Below are 11,211 nucleotides of genomic sequence, written 5' to 3'. Positions count from 1 at the left end.
GAGAGAGAGACCCTCCCCTTCACATGATTGGTGTCAGATGGTCAGCTGACTTAATTTTTCAGTGTCTACCCCGCCTCCCTACATTCTCTTTCTGGATAGGAGGGGCAGAATGGGGCAGTCCAGACAGTCTCTGTCAGGCCCGGACTGGCCATAGGGCAGACCGGGCATTTGCCCGGTGGGCCGGGGCCGCCCGTGGCCTGTTGATGAGCACAGCGGGAGGTAAGCGGCGGCCGTGGCCTGGTCGTGGGTAACACAGGCCACGGCCGCCGCTCGCCTACCGCCATACGGCCGTGCCTGTGTCATGCAGAACTGGCGGCCGCATGGGCTAAGCTGTGTGTCTCTCTCACACACAGCTCAGCCTCAGTGACGCGCTGACAGTTCCGCTCTCCTCCTCCAGCCATGGGTGTCTGCACGGTGGAGAAAGCTGCTGCTGTCACTATTCCCCCCCTCGCTCCCCCTCCCCTTCTCATGTTGGCAGCAGGGGAAGAGAAGGCGTTCCTGTATGGTCGTTTTCCCTCCCCATTGGCCAAAACAGAGGGCCAATCAGAAGAAACTAGAGGGGAATCATGGGAAATGTAGTCCCAGAGATACATGGTACCATTGGTCTCAGCAGGTAGCAGACTACAGTCCCCAGCATGCACTCTGCTGGGGTGAAAGAGAAAACCCAGAAACCACCTGAGGAGTGCTTGTAGCAGCTACTACAGGAGACATGGCAAATGAAACAGAGGACTGTGCTGGGGGAACTAATAGCCCCAGCACAACCAGAGAGAGAGAGCGACGCTGCACCGCACCACCAGAGAGAGCGACGCTGCACCGCACCACCAGAGAGAGTGACGCTGCACCGCACCACCAGAGAGAGCGACGCTGCACCGCACCACCAGAGAGAGATCGACGCTGCACTGCACCCCCAGAGAGAGCGACTCTGCACTGCATCCTGGGCGGTAGATGTAATTGAGGTAACTCTGCCCAAGTAATGGGAATGGCGTTACCATGAGGGGAAGAGTAATCAGTTAGATTACTCGTTACCCTCTTAAGTAACTGCGTTACGTAACTCCGTTTATTTTAACTTACATCACTGCTGGTGAGTACTGGACTGGCATTGGTGAGCACTGGGCTGGCACTGGCAAACACCCGACTGGCACTGGTGGGCCCCGGACTAGCACTGGTGAGCATCGGACTGGCACTGCTGAGCACCGGACTGGCACTGGTGATCCCCAGACTGGCACTGGAGAGCACCGGACTGGCACTGGTGGTCCACTATAAACACTTCTCTGATTAGTGGTTGGCACTATAACCTGTGAATACTGACATACAGACAGGTGTTAGGAAAGTGCAGAGAACAATGATGGTTTGTATAGTGTAGTCAAAAAGAAATCATGATAGAGACAGGGTGTGGCAGATGTGCCTGGGCACACTCTAATCACCCCCTGTGGCGCAGACACCCCCTGTTTGGATCCCTGATATTTCACTAAAGCCCCTTAACGGGGATCTTAAAAAAAAAAAAAAAAATGTAAATAAAATCATAAAAAAAAACTACTGCCACTACCTACTGCCCTACTGACACCAATCTCTGCCCTACTGACACTGTCAGTATGTATAAACATGCACACACATGCATATGTGTTTGAGTTTTGGGGTGCACACCTATGAATAGAGATTTAGCCTTTTCTCACTCCCCCTAAAAAAAGAAAAATGTTTTGAATGGAATTCTACATTAGGATTTTTTTCAGACGGGAGGCTGGCATGTGTAACGACATCATTAAACATGGGAAGGGGTGTTTGAAGGTAACACTTTGCTACCCTAACTGTTATGAATCTAGGACCTCAGCCACACCTGTGGTTTAACCAAATATCACAGGAACAGAGCTGAGGCTGTCAATCAGCTGAAGATCCCTCCTCTGTCACCAATTTTCTCTTGGTGTCAGGAAAAGTTGCCAGTGATTCATGCTGATAGAAGAAGAAAGCAGCGGACAGAAACTACAGTTAGTGCTCTGGATTGAGACAAGTACACACTATAGAGGGATATGCTTTATACATATTTCATGTCTGAGGTTTACAACCACTTTAGCCACTTTTTACAATTTGGCACTGCGTCGCTTTAACTGACAATTGCGCCGTCATGCAATGCTGTACCCAAATTTGCGTCCTTTTTTGCCAAAAATAAAGCTTTCTTTTGGTGGTATTTGATTACCTCTGCGGTTTTTATTTTTTGTGCTATAAACCAAAAAAGTGTCAATTTTGAAAAAAACAACAATATTTTTTACTTTTTGCTATAAGGGCCGGTTCACACAGCGGGCGATGCGAGGCGACACGACTCGCCTCGCCTCGCTCCCGCAAGTCGCCCCCGTTCTGTACAATGGAACCGTTCTGAGAGGAGCGACTCGAGTCGCTCCGACTCAGAAAAAAGGTTCCTGTACTACTTTCGGGCGACCTCGGGGCGACTTGCATTGACTTCTATACAGAAGTCATTTGCAAGTCGCCGCCGAGGCCGCTGCAGGTCGCGGCGAGGCAAGTCGGAGTCGCCTCGCCTCGCCTCGCCTGCAGTGTGAACCGGCCCTAATAAATATCCCCAAAAATGTTTTTAAAAAACAAATTTCTTCATCAGTTTAGGCCAATATAAATTCTTCTACATATTTTTGGTAAAAAAATTGCAATAAGCATATATTGATTGGTTTGTGCAAAAATTTATAGCGTCTACAAACAATGGGAAAGATTTATGGCATTTTTTTTTTTACTAGTAATGGTGGTGATTTGCAATTTTTAGCAGTACTGAGATATTACAGCGGACAGATCGGACCCTTTTGACACATTTTTGGGACCACTGACATTTATACAGCAATCAGTGCTATAAAAATGCACTGATTACTGTGTAAATGTCATTGGTAGGGAAGGGGTTAAATGTGTGTTCCCTGGGTGTGTTCTAACTGTATGGGATAGGACTGATGGGGGGAGGAGACATATTGCTGTTCCTACTTACTAGGAACAAACAATATGTCGCCTCTCCCCTGACACAACAGGGATTTGTGTATTTACACACACAAATCCCCGTGCTGGCTCTTGTGCGATCCCGCCCGCCGGCCACGTGCATCGGGTCTCCCACTGTGCAGCGGGCACATGCGCATGCCTCCGGCGGCTCTTAAAGTGCACAATGTACCAGTATGTTGTTTCCCCCAGCAGAGCCATTCTGCCGACGTATATTTGCGTGAGCTGGTCAGCAAGCGGTTAAGGGATGGTGAAGACAGGCTTTGGGCTTGTTGATGGTATTTGAGATTATTCTGAGATCATTCACAATTCATTGACAGTTACATTTGATCCCCAGTTGACCTTCCGACCAGCTTTTGACCTACTTCATATGGGTTTTGCATTCCTATAGACGTATACAGAATTACAGAACCCAATTATTATTATTATTATTGTGTAGTTAACCCCTTCACAAAAATATTCTTAACTCCTCAACACAATTGTGCAACTTTGATGTACTAGCAAATTGGAACATATCATTGCAAATACTTTGTGCATCCAGGTGGATTATATCGTGTTAGTTTCAGGACAAATCGGGCTTTCATTTGGTGGTAAATGGTAATGGATATCTCCTGTTATATATTTTTTATTATATTGTCAAAAAAAAAACGGTCTTAAAATATAAAAAAAATAAAAAAGTAAAAAAAGTAGCTATATATTTCTTATGCTGCATACACACGATCGGACTATCCGCGGCGTGTGTGGGCTCCGGCGGACTTTTTCTTTCCAAAAGTCCGGCGGACTTAGAAAGAAGTTTTGACTCAAAATTGTCTGACTGCCGAGTCCGGCGGACAATCCGCCCGTCTGTGTGCTAGTCCGCCGGACTTTTGAAATGAACGGACTTGCCCACACACGGAGTAAAGTCCATTCATTTTGAGCGTGGCTCCAGGTAGAAGGAACTAGCGAAGGAGTTCAATGTCACCACCTCCATCGGCAAGATTGACACCTCATTGGCCCCATCACCTGGTATGGATTTAAAGGAGAAGCCCTACAAAAAACGGCGTGGGGGTCCCCCCCAAAGTCCATGGCAGACCCTTATCCGAGCACACAGCCTGGCCGATCAGGAAAGGGGGTGGGGACAACCGAGCGCCCCCCTTCCTGAGCCGTGCCAGGCCATGTGCCCTCAACATGGGGGGTGCTTTGGGCAAAGGGGAGGCCTGCAGCACCTCACCCCAAAGCACCTTGTCCCCATGTTGATGGCCGTTGGTTGGTTGACCTGCCCCTTATGATGTCACAGCCCCGGAGGATGCAGGGACTGTGACATCATAAAGGGTGGGGTCACCATGTGACATCACCCGGTGACCCCGCCCCTTGTCCCTATATAAGTCGCCGCACAACACGTCCCTGCCATTGCGACCAGAGAGAGCGTCATGTCAACATCGCAAGGAAAAAGAAGAAGAATAAAAAGAAGAAGAGCTATAAGAAGATAACAGAGGCCTGGCAGAAGAACCGAAGAGCGGGACAAGACCCCAGAAGAGCGGGACAAGTCCCCGAAGTCGGAAGAAGACCCCCGGACGGCGGCAGGCGACGACAAAGAAGAAAGCCAGGCTCCTCCGCTAATAAAAGAGCTAGTAAAAGAGCAGAAGATAGCGGAGGAGTCCGGTGAGAAGACCCCCCAAGACGGAAGAAGAGAAGACCACCGGAGCTGTCTAATAAATTATTTTAAAAACTTGTGTTGTTTTTTTAGTTACACTTTTTTCCCCAGGGGAATGGGTAGGGGTAGATCGTACCCCGTACTCATTCACATAGGGTGGGGGGCCGGTATCTGGGGGCCCCCTTATTAAAGGGGGCTCCTGGATTCCGATAAGCCCCCCACCCGCAGACCCCGACAATCCAGGCCAGGGTTGTCGGGAAGAGGCCCTTGTCCTCATCAACATGGGCAACATGGGGACAAGGTGCCCCCCCCAAAGCACCCCCCCCATGTTAAGGGTACGGCTCAGGAGGGGGGCGCTCGCTCGTCCCCACCCCCTTTACTGACTGGCTGGGCTGTGTGCTCGGATAAGTGTCTTCTATGGACTTTGGGGGGGACCCCCACGCCGTTTTTTCAGCGTAGGGCTTCCCCTTTAAATCCATACCAGTTGTTGAAGGGGCCAACGAGGTGTCAATCTCGCCGATGGAGGCGGCGACATTGACCTCCTTCGCTAGTTATCCGTCTATCTGGAGCCACGTTCAAAATGGACAGACTTTTCTCTGTGTGTGGGCAAGTCCATTCATTTCAAAAATCGGGCGGGTTGTCCGCCAGACCTAGCCCGCCGGAAAAGTCCAGTCGTGTGTGGGCAGGTCCGTTCATTCGGAAAGTGCGGCAGACCTCAGCTGCAAAGTCCGGTGGTTTGTCCGCCGGATAATCCGATCGTGTGTACGCGGCATTACTCTAAGGCCGCGTACACACGCGGGGACTGTTCGCTCAACTTTGTCCGTCAAACAGTTTCAGCGGACAGTCCGCTCAAAATTAGCATGGACGGACTTGGCCACACACGACGAACAAACAGTCCGCTGAAACCGTGCGCGATGACGTGAACGGCACGTACGACGGGACTAGAAAATGACGTCCTATACACTGCAATGCAAACTTCGGCGTGTAAATCCTTTCTGAGCATGCGCGGAACTTAGTTTGACGAACAAGCCTACACACGAGGGGACTGTTCGCTGAAACAAAGTTTCAGCGGACAGTTTTATGGATTTTCCGAAAAACTTTGTTCAGCAGACTGTCCGCTGAAACTGTCCGCTGAAAGCCCACACACGAGCGGACTGTCCGCCGAAACACTGTTCAGCGGACAAAGTTGAGCGAACAGTCCCCGCGTGTGTACGCGGCCTTACAATAACCTACCACCAAAGAACAACCCAAAATACATTCTCCTGCTCCTGATAATTGCAGCAATACCCAATATGTGTATATTATTTGTTGTTTTTTTTTACCGTAGTGGCCCAGAAACACTGGTGTGCATTTTGCTTTTTTTTTTTGTTATCCTACCTAAAAACACACCAACATTAAGTGACACTGATACTAATTTTATTTTTTTTCAAACTTAGATTTTTATTAATAGTTTTCATAGTACATAAGCGTATACATGCGTTACAGGAAAAAGGATGTAGTTGCATTTGTTCATGTAAAAAAAAACAGAGGAGAAGAGTTTGGATACATAACCATGTTCGATAACAGCGATTGGTAGCAGGTCTAACAGCAACAGTACTAATATAGTACTAATATACCAGGCAAACATGAAGTAACATAGGTACGGATGCACTTGAAAGGCCGAGTGGCCAACTCACATGGGTATAACACAAGATACATACGTTACTTAAGGCAATTATAAGGAATGTGCATAGCTAACATTAACGTATGGGAAGACAGTAGGAGTATAGTACATAGTAGAATTTTACGTAGAATGAATTTGTTGCCAGAGATCATGTCAGCCGTGTGCTCCTCGGATCAATGATCCAAGGGTCCCAGTCCCTGAGGAATTTATTCTTTGAGAGGTGAGCTTTGGAGAAGTTGTGTTCCAGCTCGAAGTTAGAGTTTAAAATGGATATCACTTCTCGGAAGTCCGGAGGTTGCGAGGATTTCCACTTACGAGCGATAGCCAGTCTTGCGGCTATTAATATGTGGGTGGCTATCGTTTGTAGCTTTTTGGGCCAGGATGGAATTGCTAGTCCTAGAAGAATATCCAAGGGTGTCAGATTTGAAGCAGAGCAGTTGATCATTTGGAGAGTGTTTCGAATATGGGACCAAAAGTCCTTTAGTGATGGGCATTCCCACCAGATATGGAAAGGCGTTCCTATGGATCCGCATCCCCTCCAGCAGAGAGGAGATACCTCTGGAAAGATCTGTGCAAGTCTGTCGGGTGTATAATACCAATGATGGAATAGTTTTTGTAGTGCTTCCCAGTGTGTTGTACATCGTGAAAGCTTGGCAGGAAGAGAGAGAGCTTGGAGCCATACATTATTAGGTGGGCTGGTTGGAATGTGTTTGGACCATTTTAAGATATGGGTTTGGAGCGGATCATCTGAAGTTCGGGAAAGTTCTTTGTAAAAGTACGATATGCCTTTGCATGCCATATCGGTTGCGGTGAAGTATGCTACTGTGGAATGCAGTATCCCGCGTTGGTGAGTCCATTCGAGTTTGCTGAGTAAGGATCTAACCCTTAAGTATATATAGAAGGATTTGTGAGAGATTAGGTAAGCGGATTGGAGCTCCGCAAAGGATTTCAGACGTGTGGCGGAAAATAATTTTCCTAGATCCGAGATGCCTGCTTCAACCCAGGATTGTATGGGGAGGTCAGGTAGGATGAGAGACAGTGATTGAGTAGGAATAAAGGGCAGTATAGAATGTGGTATGCCTTTCGACATTTGTGAGAGGGATGTCCATATTCTAATGGAGGCAGATACAGTGTCCAACGCGTAGTGCCGAGTTCCAGGTGTGAGAATATATGCAGACAAAAGTAGCTTGGGCTTGGTAGGCAGTATTTCCGTTTCTATCTGTGCCCAATTAGATGGGATTTTTGGATTCCACCAAACCTTAAGTTGTTCTAGGAGAACTGCTTTGTAGTATAGAGTGACGTTGGGAACCCCCATACCTCCTCTACATATTGGGGTTGTTAGGGTCTTCCTATTAATCCTGGGTTTTTTACCTTGCCAGATAAAGGCATGGAGAATGGCTTGAAGAGATCTCAAATGCACCGGTAGAAATGGGATCGGGAGAGTGCGGAAAATGTATAAGATGTGGTGAAGCAGAAACATCTTAACTAGTGCAATCCTGCCAGCCCATGAGACAAACGGGTGATTCATCCCATGGGATAATTGATGGAGCCTCGCTACGAGGGCCGAGTAATTAGATCGCAGGAGTTGTGTACTGGAGGAAGTTAATTGAATTCCTAAATAAGTCAGAAACGCAGAAGTAGACCAGGAAAAGGGCGAGACTGTGGATATATGTTGGACCGTCAATTTGTCAAGGCCTAGAGCTAGCATCAGAGATTTGCTGTGGTTTACCTTATAAAGGTAGACAGCACTAAATTGACCTAAGATTTGTTGAACTACTCCCAGGGACTGTCGTGGATTGGAGAGCGAGATTATTACATCGTTCGCGTATAGTCCTATTTTATGTTCTACTTGGCCTATTGTGATACCTTTAACGTCGGGGTTGGAGCGAATTTGTTGGGCTAATGGTTCCATGACCATAGCAAAAATTAGAGGGGAAAGGGGACACCCCTGGCGTGTGCCATTAGTGATAGAAAAGGGATCCGAGAGGACTCCCGATGTCCATACTCTTGCACTGGGGGATGAGTAGAGGCACAGGATGGCTTGTAGTAGTTTGTCGGATATGCCAAACTTACGTAGGACAGCCTCCAGATATAGCCAATGAACTCTGTCAAACGCCTTCTCTGCATCCAGGGAGAGGAGCAGAGAAGGCGTTTTGGTGTGTTCTGTCCACTGAATAATGTCAATAAAGCGACGGGTGCCGTCCGAAGTTTGTCTACCAGGGATGAAGCCCACCTGGTCTATGTGGATCAGTTGAGTCATCACCGTGGAGAGTCTAAGAGCCAGCAATTTAGCGTATAGTTTGGTGTCCGTGTTTAATAATGAAATAGGTCTAAAGTTTCCTGGGGTATCCGAGGGTTTACCCGGTTTGGGTAAGGTTACTATGAGGGCATTCAGACATTCCTTTGGCATTACGCCAGAGGAGGCATATTGATTAAAGGCATTGCAGAGATGGGGGGAAAGGATGTCATTGTAGTGCTTATAATATTCGTTAACAAATCCATTTGTTTTGTGTAGTGGGAGTGATTTGATAGCTGATTGGACTTCGGCATGCGAAAAGGGGGTGGATAGGTCTTGTAGTTGAGTCGGTGTCAGTGCTGGTAATTGAACTGAAGATAGGAAAGCGTCAATAGCATCGGTGGTTATCGGGGGGTCTGACATCGTCGTTTGGAGATTATATAGGTCCGAGTAGAAAGCTGCAAATGTGTTGGCTATATCTAGAGGACTGGTCATACGTGTACCTTTAGAGTTTAGGAGGAATGGGATTTTTGTCTTGCGTTATTGCTTTTTAATTTGTTTAGCCAAAAAGGCTCCAGATTTGTTGCTGAAGGCGTATGAGTTCAGTTTTAGTCGTTTGATGTAGTAATCGAATTTGTAGTTCAATATTTCAGTAAGTTGTCTTCTATAGTCACGAAGGGAGTCTAGCAGTATAGTAGTGGGATTGGATTTATGGGCCAGTTCCAGGGATTTAATACGTTGTAACAACTGGTCTACCTCTGCGTCTCGTCTTTTGCGTTCTCTAGCCCCCAATTTCATAAAAAGCCCTCGCAGTGAGGCTTTGTGTGCTAACCACACCGTGGCTTGGTTGTCTACCGATGTACAATTGTGCTCAAAGAAACTCCTAATCTCAGATTCTATTTCTTTTTCGTAAGTAGTATTGGATAGTAGAGATGCATTCATTCGCCACACAGAGTGATTAGTGGAGCATTGAGAAGGGAATAGGGTCAGGGAGATTGGTGCATGGTCCGACCATGTAATCGTGCCAATATGGGTTTCTGAAGTGGACAATAGAGCTTTTTTGTTTGTGAGAAAGAGGTCGATCGGTGAGTAGGAGTTACCAGGGTAGGAGTAAAAAGTGTAATCGCGCTCAACATCGTGTGTGCACCTCCACGGGTCGTATAGGTTTTCATTGGTCATAAACGTGGAGAGGGCGGAGGAGTCCTTCCTACTGGGATTGGTTGTGTCTAGCAAGGGATCAGGGATATCATTAAAGTCTCCACATATGATTAGGGAGTCATGTTGAACCATTTGTAATTTGGTCCTGAGGCGTTTAAAAAACTTCTTTTGAGAAGTGTTGGGGGTGTAGACATTCACTAGTGTTAAGATTTGGTTATCAATCGTAGCAGTTAGTATGATAAACCGTCCCTCCTCATCCGTGTCAATTTGTTGTGGGTTAAAGGACAAATCGGAGCTGACAGCGATCATTACCCCACATTTCTTTTTAGTGTGATTAGAGAAAAAATAGTGTGAATAATTTTTATGTGTACATTTAGGTGGTTTATGTTGTGTAAAATGCGTTTCTTGCACACATATTATGTCGGCTTTTTGCTTACACGCTTCCTTCCAGAGGAGGTTTCTTTTGAAGGGTGAGTTAAGGCCCTTGGCGTTTAGGGAGACTATTTTAATTGGCATGGTGGTCAAATATGGTATAGAGTTGCACAGATGTTGAGCGCGACCACAGTCAGTACAAGACAGTGTATTACAATCTTTATATAGTACAGCAATATCCGTTGACAAATGCGATTTACATTGTATAAAATCTGTGGTCACTATGAATACAATAAGATATAAAGCTCAGGTGAGTTTAGAGATGTTGGTACGTTGAGGAAGCGTCCGGCTTCAGGGACTGGCAGATCTTTCAAAAGTTGTTGGGCACCAGTGGCTAACAAGGTGGTGGAACAAGGGAAGGGAGGAAAATGAGAACCAAAATAATAATAAAAAAAAAAAAAAGCGAGAAACTGGAAAATCAAAAATACCCAAAAGTAATGTACAAGCAGATTACCTTCGTGGAAACAGAGGTACCGGAATGTACCTAATGTGGTGTGCTTGGCACACTGTAATTCAACGGGGGTGTGAAACTGAGGAAGACATCCCAGGCAGGCTTCACATACCTGGGACAGTGCTTGTCAAGGAGGGCATCAGGTTTTGTTGGACTTGTTCGATGGTCGCCGGGGAGAAGGCGGAGAATCCCTAGGGTGTTTTGCAGAGTTGTGTGACTTCGGTCGGAGAGGGAGCAGGCCCCAGTTGGTTAGCTTCTTGTAGCCGTCCTTGGGTGACAAGATTGGAACCACTTTTTGTTGGTAAGTGACTAGGAGTTTGGTGGGGAATCCCCAGCGATAAACAATATTGTGTTCTTGAAGTAGGGATGTGACCGGTGAGAATGCTCTGCGGAACTCCATGGTAGCGGGGGACAGGTCCGCAAAAAGTGACACTTTGCTGTAAGGAGCTGGAAGGGGCTTCAAGTTCCTGGCTGCGCGAAGGAGTTGCTCCTTGACCTGATAAAAGTGGATCCTTGCTAGAACATCTCGGGGTGTGTCATCCGGGAGATGGTCCGGTTTCGCAATTCTATGCGCTCGGTCGATGGTCATGTCATGAGGTGTAAGGTCAGGAAGGAGAGTGAGGAAGAGATGGTGTAGGTACTTCGGTAGCTCATTA

General features: G+C 47.1%; 1 protein-coding gene across 1 annotated transcript in view; it reads left to right on the top strand.

The window, feature by feature from the left end:
• The first annotated feature begins 1,091 nt into the window (after positions 1–1,091).
• LOC143984100 (uncharacterized) overlaps positions 1,092–11,211 on the top strand; it is a 106,713-nt gene continuing 96,593 nt past the window's right edge. Inside the window, exon 1 of the mRNA XM_077484416.1 lies at positions 1,092–1,102. The gene's annotated coding sequence lies outside the window, so the exon portion shown is untranslated. The remainder of the gene's footprint in view (positions 1,103–11,211) is intronic.

Source organism: Lithobates pipiens, unplaced genomic scaffold, assembly GCF_037356315.1.
Source record: "Lithobates pipiens isolate NorthernLeopardFrog02 unplaced genomic scaffold, aLitPip1_a1.2 Scaffold_16, whole genome shotgun sequence".
Classification (NCBI taxonomy): domain Eukaryota; kingdom Metazoa; phylum Chordata; class Amphibia; order Anura; family Ranidae; genus Lithobates; species Lithobates pipiens.
The sequence above is the reverse complement of the archived record's forward strand: the minus strand, read 5'-3'. Positions and strand labels throughout refer to the sequence as shown.